Raw genomic sequence first — 10,017 nt, 5'->3', positions numbered from 1 at the left:
TGGCTTCTCAAGCTAGTTTGTCTCATGTGCTTTGTAAATCAGCAAATCTTCTTGGGTGATACGTTATGGTCAAGATAGGCATCTTGCTGAGAAGTTACAGTAACTCCACAGTCTGAGTTCCATATACATTCATACATACATTATATATATATGAAATTGTGGTTGATAGTTCAGTAGCACAAATAGAGTTGGCCACAGTGTGGAAATGATTAAAGATGCAAGTGAAACTAGCTTAAAAAGAAATATCCACTGAAATCATTTCTCTTCTTTTCCCTTGAATCGATTCTTGTCCTGGTGCGATGAAGGCATATGATATAACTCTCAAGGTTAGTACACTGAGTTTAAGACAGATTTGCATTAATGCTTTTAGATTTCTGACCCTTGCATTTTTAATTAAAAGATTCCATTCTAGCATTTTTGTTTAAACTGCTTTTATTTTTCCTTGTTTTTCCTTTGTTAGACTCACCTAAAAAGTTTTCAAGTGCTCTAGTATTTTTCACAGAATTTTATTATCGCCAGGTGATTTTATGTACAGCAGTAATAACTATATAAAGAACAGATAGACATTGTGTTGCACTCTGCATACTTGTGTATGTATAGATTGCATTCGTGTAGATTTACAGTTAGCTCAAAGAGGTATAATCATTATTTATTCAGAAAGATTACTTGTTTTCTTCCCATTAATATACAGGTATATAGCTTCTGCTTTACATTAGGAAGATTAAAAGCAGGTCTTACTTTGCCTCCTGTCTTTGAACACTGTAGGCTGGATTCAGATTTTACTTGCCTTACCTTGATTTCAGTTACATCACCCCCAGTTTATATTGCTGTGATGTCAGAATCAGGCCAAGGGGATGATACTCAGGCAAATAAAGCTAAAGGGTGTTTGACTACAAGATTAAGTAAAGGTTTCCCTCACCAACCACGGGGGTTGGGTTCCTGAAAGTTCCTGTGGTTGACAAAACTGTGGTTGGCATAACTGGCAGGGCTGGGGGAGCAGGGGCTGTGGGTGGGGGGTGAGGGGCACCAGCAAGGCTGTGGGGGGGAGAGTCAGAGGTACGAGCAGGGCCAGGGGGTCATGGGGGTTGTTTTCCGATTGTATTCCCGCTCCTTTCTGAAGCGTGGATATTCAAAACCGTGGTTGGCAAAACCGTGGTTGGCTAGGAGAACCTGTATTTTTCAAAGTTGGGCACAGTGTTGTAGCATTCAATGCAGCTAGCTTTGTGACAACTACAAGCCAATTGAAAAAAAATGTATGTATTTTTCCATACAAGAATAACATTTCATATTAACTTTTAAATATTAAGAAGCCAGTACTGTTCCCTTTGATGTCAGTGACTGCTCTGAGATGACTTCACGAGGAACAGAATTGAGCCCATTGATTTAAAGGGAAACAGCACCATATCCTAAATATGTAGCAGCATGTGGTATTGCCACTGGGGTAACAGGGGCCTGTGGAAAACCTTGCATCTTTCACTCTTTGTTTTGGTGGTAAATGTGAAAATCGTTAAGGTGACTCTACTGAGTTCTGTGGATAGAGGTCAATTAGCCTGGGCTTCAGAGGAGGCAGTTTGCCTCCTGGTCTTTCTAAGTTAAATGACCATAGTATGGTAGTCAGAGTGACAAGAAACAGGAAAACTGAGAGGGAATGGGTACCTGTTGTAATGAGAGTGACTAATTGTAATGTCACCCCACTGTCTTGCTGTTGTACAGTGAATTATTAACCACTGCAAGATTATTTATATTGTTACAGCGCCTCACTGCCCTACTCATAGACCAGGGTTCTGTTATGCTGGGTTCTGTACAAACAGAGCACAAACATGGTACGTGTCCCAAAGTAATTGCACCAGTTTCTTCTGGGGAGATTCAAGATGATGATTATCAACCAAAAGCCCTGTCTTGCCCTAGACATTATTTTTCTGATCTCTTCCTTGTTTGTGGCAGTTGCACTTTTGCAGAAACCTTGTTTTTCTGTCTCCAGGATTGAACTCCTAGGGGAAGTGTTTCATTCTTAGCAGAAGATCCTTAGCTCTGGAATTCACTTTTGTTTGCAGTGTATTTGACTAAGGGTCTGGTGATTTGATCTTACTGCTTTTTGGCTCTTTAGGAAGAGAAGATAGAGCTTGCGTTGATTCTGTACTGTTTTCCTTCTTAAATCGGGCAAATATATTGCAAATGAGTGGAGGATACAGAGACTGGAATAGGTTTGATTTTTGTCAAATGTTTGCAATAGTTGCTAGAATTGATTTTTGTAGGATTTACCCAAATAGTCCAATGATGGGTGGGATGTACATAAATAATTAGTTCCTTTTGGCCATCTGAGATTCCATAAAAATATGCATCACAAGGACTTCTGCTGCTGCCTTAAGGCACAGACTGGAATAGCTGCAGGCATCCTCATTCACTCTGGGTGTCACATGGCCTGATCCTGCAGTCACTCAGAGATATTATTGAAGCCATTTGGAGTTCTGCACATGAGAAGAGCTCCTGCAAAGTGTAAAGTGTCTTTATCTGTCAGAGAAATCTGTGGGAGAGAAGGGAAATAAGGACCCAGGATGGGAAATAAGGACCCATTATTAAGCACCTTGCACTATCAGGTCTGTGGATTCTTTACAGTTCTAATGGGTCTTGATCTTTAGCACCCTGAAGGAATTGGTATGCTCTTAAAGAGGGATTACATTTACTTTGGTACAGTTCCATATTTTCTTAATATCTTCATGTAATATTTGCAAATTAATACAAACAAAACCAGGCAAAAACATTAGATTACCATTAAATGTATGCATTTTTTATACCCACATCCCTGTTTTGCAGGTGTTTTGATGGGGGACATGTGCAAAATACTGTTTGATATAGTACACTAGAATGTTGTATTTTGTGAGATGGGAACATAATAGCAAAATGAAAGAAAATTAAGTGGTTGCCCATGAAGATATCTAATGTCACCAAAATTAAGTACTACACTGAGAGACAATTTTTAAAGAAATTGGACAAAAAGCATTCCCGGTTTTAATTTATGATTTTTACAAACTGCTTTTTACTCTCATTAAAAAAAATTGTATTAACTAGTCCTGGGTGTATTTCTTCATCTTTTGTAACCAGTGATGGTACCTGGCTAGTTAGAGAGATCAACCAGTTATGACTATTTTATATTCTGCATGCGCTGAATATTACTTTGTATATCTCTAAAACAAAAAATATTGTAGGTTAAGTACTCATGAGTCAGGAATATTAGGTTCAATTTTGGATTACATTCTTGGCAACCCATTTATTTTAGTGAGATTGCACGTGGTTTAGGTCACAACTTAAATTTGGCTCAGTAATCTTGTGATATTTTACTCTGTATAAACAGAACGAGTGAATTTCAGGCCCACTGAAGTCAATGGGATGTTTGCCAAGTCAGTAGGAATTCTGCCATTGATTTCAGCGGGCCAGAACTTTTCCCACTGTTGCAACTGATCCTTTACTGCATAGCTACAGTTTTACACAGATTGACTCCTGTGAAATTGTGCATATTGATTTGGTCAGGTGAATTGTGCATATTGATTTGGTCGGGTGAATTGTTTTATTCACAGTTTGTATGGTGAATAAGGCCAGATATTTTTCTAGCAGAAATAATCATAAAGGCTAAAATTTTCCAAAGCACTTTAGTGTATTAGGAGTTTTAGTCTCTGTTTCAGAAGTAACGGGCACTTATGAATGAATGGAGTTTAGGCTTCGAAGTCACTTGCAAGTGTGACATTCTGTTCTTTTCTGGATACCTAGATGGAGAGATTTGGTTGTCTGTATGGTTGTCTAAATCCCCAAAATGCCCTTACATACAGGTCAGGACATTATTCCTCTGTGTGTACCTCTGTGCATGTGAATGGCTACATATATGCCCCAAAATAGAGTGCCACCTTGTGTATAAGCAGGATTTGGGGTACTTAGATGTCCATGCAGACTACCAAATCTAATCATCTAGGTACCCAGAAAAAAATAAAATCCCACTTTAGAAGAGATTAGCCAATTTCGTGCTTGTCCAGTGCTTTGAATGGATAAACTATATGAGCATATAAACAAACACAGAAACTCCTAAATAATGTGAACTATGACCTCCTTGTTTCACTCCAAGAATTTGCTGAGGTGGGTTGTAAGTATTTATATAGCTATTTATTTTACTGGGACAAATCCTGAAATGTCTATGCAGTTCTGTTCTTTAGTTAGCCAAAGCTCTGTCAGTGGAAACTTTGCTTTAGTGAGGAATGAGTTAGACCTTCAGTGGTTGGTCCGTTCTGGCTGGTGACTTCTTGGTAATGGCATTATGTATTTTTTATATTTTAAATAAATTAATCCAGAGGGTTGATGCCATATTTTGTCACATACCACACAATGCCAAATGTGGTCTCAAATACCACAAAAACCTTGTTTTGGGAAGGCAGAATGATGAAAAAAGATTTTTCTAGAGTCATGGCTGAATCCTGACTGTAGGGGATCCTGACTGCATAGTTACATTCTGACTGATGCTGCTCAGCCAAAACCTACGGTTTGAACCCTCTCACAGTTGTTGCCAAATTGGCAGCAGCTTTTGGCTGCATCTGAAAGCATTAAAATTGTGACAATGTACAGTGCACTCTGCCCCTCCCTCTCTGTGGCCATGGAGAGTAGAGCCCTAGCAGCAGTTACGGAAGCCCAGTGCTTCTATCCTGATGCAGCACTCTGCTTCCCTGCTTAAGACAGGCACCCCAGTTTTGGAGGGCTCATTTTTGGGGGAAAGGCATGTGTAGTATGTGAGTAAATATAATAATGTCATTGATAAAAGTCAATTATTAATTTCTCTACACCCTTCAATGTTTTTTTTTCTATAATGAAGATTACTGGTATGATTGCAAAACTGAGACCAAATCATTTCAAAATAAACTAAAAATGTATCAGTGAAAGGAAAATTGGTAGTCTTGTAGATATTTATTACCCATGTTTTGAAGTTTAGGTCTGACTGACTAAAATATTTTTATGCAGGCAAACCAAGAGTGTTCACCTTACAAGTTTAACAAAAGATTATAGGATCGGTACAATTACTGGTTGCAAGTTGAAATAGCCTTTGAGTGTATGGCTCGTGGTGAAGGTATTAATGATTAAAAGTATACAAGTGAGGCAGGGTGTTTTCAAAAGTGACATAAGCATTTTGGAGCCTCACAAGTGAGTCTTTGGGACCTAGGCTGTTTTGAAAATGGGGCTCTTTAGTAGCCTTTGTACTTTTCAAAATGTTACCCATACCTTTCATTATTTTCAGGAATAATAATTTTGTCCTAAGAAAGTATTGTTTCTGTTGCTGTAATCTTTCTTCTTTTCTTTTCTTTTCTTTTTTTATTTTGAGACTTTACTTTTAGAGTTCACACTGAATTGTAACACCTTAAAAACATACAGTTCACTTGACACTATTATGCTGTAGTGTCTGTCTGTCCTTTTCTATTTTATTTCCCTTATTTCTTGGGTGCTTTTATATTTTTGTAGCCCTGTCATCTCATCATATGCAAACACTTGTCCTAACATGGAATTATTCTGCGGGGTAATCTAAAGCCTTCCCCCATCCAGTATCATATGTATTCTGTTGTTTATTGAGTTATCTTGCACCATACTTCAGATGCGACAGCCCTTTAATAATGTTGAAGCCTTAGCTCTGCAGGGGCTAAAAAGATCCCAGCAGGCTTGTTAACTTCTACTCTCAAACATTATGGGAAATATTTTCTCTTCCCTGGAATGCCTAGGCATCCTCTTATTTTATTTTAAGACCATAAAAATCCACAGCCAGGTATGTATTAAGCCTATTGAATTTTTGCAATTTTCTGAAGTTTCCCTCTTTCTCCATATTTAACCAGGCACTCAGATACTGCAATGAAAAGTGCAATATAGAAATTTAGATAGAATAGAATAGAACCAGTTCATGTCATGCTGTGTGCTGTGTTCTTAAAGCATAGCCGAATCATGGAATACCATCTTACTTGGCCACAGCTGAGTTTCATTCTTTTCTCTGCTGTATTGAGAGTTGTTTTTACTGAGATGATTGAATAATGAACATTTTAGAAACCTTTCTTCTTTGCTATCTCAGGAACAGCTCATGTTTCAGCTCCATGTCTACTTTCAGTGTGTTACAATTTATTTTTTTATGTAGCACCTTTAATACTCAGGATCATTAGGAATTTTACTAAGAGAGTTATTTGTAAAGGTAAAGAGAATAAGGATATTTTAAAGGAAGGAAATTATCTGTGGTTCGAAGAGTAGGGGAGAATGAGAAAGAGAGACAATTCCAAATGTAGGGTTCAGCAGAATGAACTCAAGACAATTGTGAATTGTAGCGTAGGGAGAGGAATTCAAGATGGGTAAGATTTAAGAGAATTGGGATACATGGATAGAGAAGGGTGGGAAATGTCTACAGAGTTTCCACAATCAACAGTTTTGATTTGGATTCAGAATCAGTAGAAACTCGCAGAGGATGGAGGCAATATGGCTTTGTCATTTAGAGAAAAATAATAGTCTGTTATGCTTGGATCATAAAGGAGACAATGACAGCAGTCAGGACAAGAAATGGTAAAGACAGGAATAAAGAATTCAGCAGAAGCTACATCTAAGTAAGGAGGAATTCCTGTAATGTTCCAAAGGGGGTGGTAGAAATAACATGCCCAGTCAAAATGCACTTAAAATTAAGAGAACGTTGTGTCACTACCAAGGTCTCTTGCTACTGGGGCATAATACAGGTCTGATATAAGGAAAATAAATGTTCGGACTTTTTCCTTCAGGAGGAACATTTCTGTATTGGATGTGTTTGGAAAGGGAGCGTGGTGGTGCAGCCAGGAGTTGACAGAGCCAGAGAATGGACTGAGAGAGATGTAGAGCTGGTTATCATCTGGAAGGGTGATGGAGAAAGTAGCAGTCAGGCATCTGAGTGACAGTTAAATGAGGCACTGAAAGTGCAGGAGATGATGGTGGTTTCAGAAAGGGTAAAATGATTGATAGTAATAAAAGTTGCATCAATATCAAAGAGGATAAAAAAGAAGAACTGTGGTTATGGGCAGGAAGTGTGTCTTTAACTACCCAGAGAAGGGCATTTTCAGAGGTGGTGAGAAGTTTAAAAGCCAGACAAGAAGTTGCTGAGAAAAGATGGTTAAAGAGATGGGTTACTGCTTTCTCCAGAACTTTGCTGAGACAAAAAGAGAGGCAGTGAATAAAGAAGGATCAGACAAGACCTTTTTTAAGTTTGTGTGGTGATGGTGGGTATTCCTCTGCAGTTTTCAGAGGAATGGAGGCTGTGCTTAATGATGCTAGTATAAAAAGGTGTGACAAATTGTACTGGGAAGGTGCTCTGAGCTGTGGTATTTGTTAATAATTAGGTAGTAGTTCTGACAGGGACAGCCATGAGCATTATGGAAGAGGAACCTGGCTCTAGGAGAACAGAGGAGATGATAGTAGGACCAAGAGTAGTAATACTATCATAATACTAGAAAAAAATATTGTAGCAAACACCTCTGCAGTGGTCAGTGGAGAATGAAAGTACAAAGCATCATTCAGGTGGTGGGGGTCAAAAGTTTGGATGCACGCTTGATTGACTCAGTTGATTGACGATTTGTACATTATTAGAGAAGTATTTTTAAAACCATAAGCTGTGCTTTCCACCCGTCCCAGACGAAAATGAGTTTGTTCAACTTCTTTTCCAAGCACTGACTTGAGTTTATGGGGATGATCTGACTTCCAGGTGAGCAGATGGAATGGGAGGAGATAAAAGCTCACAGAGGAACAAGTTGTTCAATCGCAAAGGAAATGATAAAGTTGTAAGTACTGACAAGCTGATAAGTGTGAGGGGAGAGATGAGGTTAGCAAACAAAGGACCAAGAGTGATGATTCACTGAGTACTGTTCAATCTGTGTATTTTAGGGAAATGGAGGTTTACGTGTTTTAGGGAATTAGAGGGCACCCTTACAGAATACTGAAATTCACAATGATCTCTACTTATGCAGTACACACAAATCTGTTCCAGCATTACAAATGAAATGCCTGAAAACTTAATCATTATACTGCAACAATCAAAACTAAATAACAGTCTGCCTTCCCTCTGCCCACCACCTCAATGATTGGTGAGTGGCAGGCTGGTCATTGCGGTATGTATAGAAGGTTAACAGATGTAGGCTCCAACAGACTAAGAGAAGGAGAATTTTAGTTGAAGACGCAGCAGCTGCCAGTTATTTATAAGGTTTGAGGAGTGCAAAATCAAATTACCTGAAGGAGTGATAATCTTGATACTGTATCAGAAAGAAAGAGAGGAAGAAGATGAGTGAAATGTGGATTATGTTAATATATGACCTCTGGAGCGGATGACAGTGAAAAAATAAAAGCCAAGGATACTGGAGAGGGCCAAAAAGTCAGAAGCAAAATGTCTGGAGGGGTCACTGATATCAAAAGACAATACACCAGTACCTAGGGGCTAGTTGTCACAAAGGATTGATAATGGAATAGAGCCTGTTCCCTGTAAGTCACCCGTTCAACTCACTCTTGGATGGTAGTGCCTAGAAGTTGTTACAGTCTGATAGTTGTAGGGAGACCTATGTAAAATGCTCTGGAGACCTAAGTCTGGTGCAGGTGGCCTCATTACGAAAATCTTTGGCCAGGTATGTGCTAATTATGATTCTTTCAAGTCTCAGAAGATTGGCAAGGATTGGACAAGTTTAGGAACTATATGTTACCTTTTAATCTCTAGAAATGATTCTCTCACTTGAGAAATGTTGATAATACACTAGGGAAATTTGTGTTGATGCTCCTCTCACTCTCCCTGATCTCTGGATCAGTACTAAGTTCACCAGGCTTCTGGACAGTCACTCTGGCACCCTTAGTAATCACTCCAGTGATTACTGTCTATCACTGCTAAATTGAAAAAGCCAGTACTAATTAGTTCAGCTGGTTAACTTTTTTTTGAAATCTTCATAAAAACAAACAAACAAACACACAAACAAGCAGAAAGCCTCGTTTTTGTGGCCATTTTTTATTAGCTCTGATTGTTGTATTGCATGAGAAATCCCACAGGATAAAGTTAATTGGCCATGATGTCCTATTGATTTGTTAATTTTAGGTTCAGCTGTGGGGGGAAGGAACAACAAGACTTTCTCAAAAGCAGAGTAGATCTAGATCTACAGAAAAGAAATGTAACTTTAGATTTGGTCATGACAGCTGTACTTACCCTGTGTCTTGGAACAGAAATTCCATAGGAGAAACATACCCTGGAGCAGTAGTCTTGAGGCCAGGAAAGAATTTTCAGAGCTTGAAGGCTGAGTCTTATACCAATGGACGTTGTACCAAGAGGGATTTCTTCTTAATGGAATGAATGTTAACTAGAATAATTCTGTTTGTAAATTTGTGGAGTGATAAATGATAGAGACTGCGGGAAGGTCTTCATAGGGATTACATTATGAGAATGACAGTGTCTGTGCGTGGTTGGGGATACTGAGTTTGTAATTTATAACTTCTGACAAAATAGAGTAAGAAGAAATAATAAGGAAGATTTTAGGCAGCAACAGGGATTGAGCTGGAAATGGTGATGGTGATGGTACGGATTTCATTTTTAGTGTCTTCTATTATAAAACCTCTTGATCTTTACATTACGTTGATGTGACAAATGCAGTGCTTAGAATTTCTTTTTGAACTTTTCTTGGTAACAGAGGATCTAATGTAAACTGGATGCTGCCATATGTTAATCTGAACTGTGATTACGAAGGTAATAATTTATATCTTGTCTGAGCTGGTTAACTTTTTTCCTAGCTGCTAAGGAGCATATATACCACTATGGTGCTAATACATATCTTTTCTGTCCCCTTAAAAAAAAGGCAGATTGTCAGGGGCCATGCAAAGCCAATAAAAATAATCCTTAGCTCTGTCTGAGGCCTTTGGACCCCACTGTAGGAATGTATATAATAATGAAAACTCCATCAGCATCTTTATAGCTGCCTCTGTCATTTGACTGGTTCTGCCCTCAACTGCAGGTATAAAAGACAC

Source organism: Alligator sinensis, unplaced genomic scaffold (genome assembly GCF_000455745.1).
Source record: "Alligator sinensis unplaced genomic scaffold, ASM45574v1 scaffold1092_1, whole genome shotgun sequence".
NCBI lineage: Eukaryota > Metazoa > Chordata > Crocodylia > Alligatoridae > Alligator > Alligator sinensis.
The sequence above is the reverse complement of the archived record's forward strand: the minus strand, read 5'-3'. Positions refer to the sequence as shown.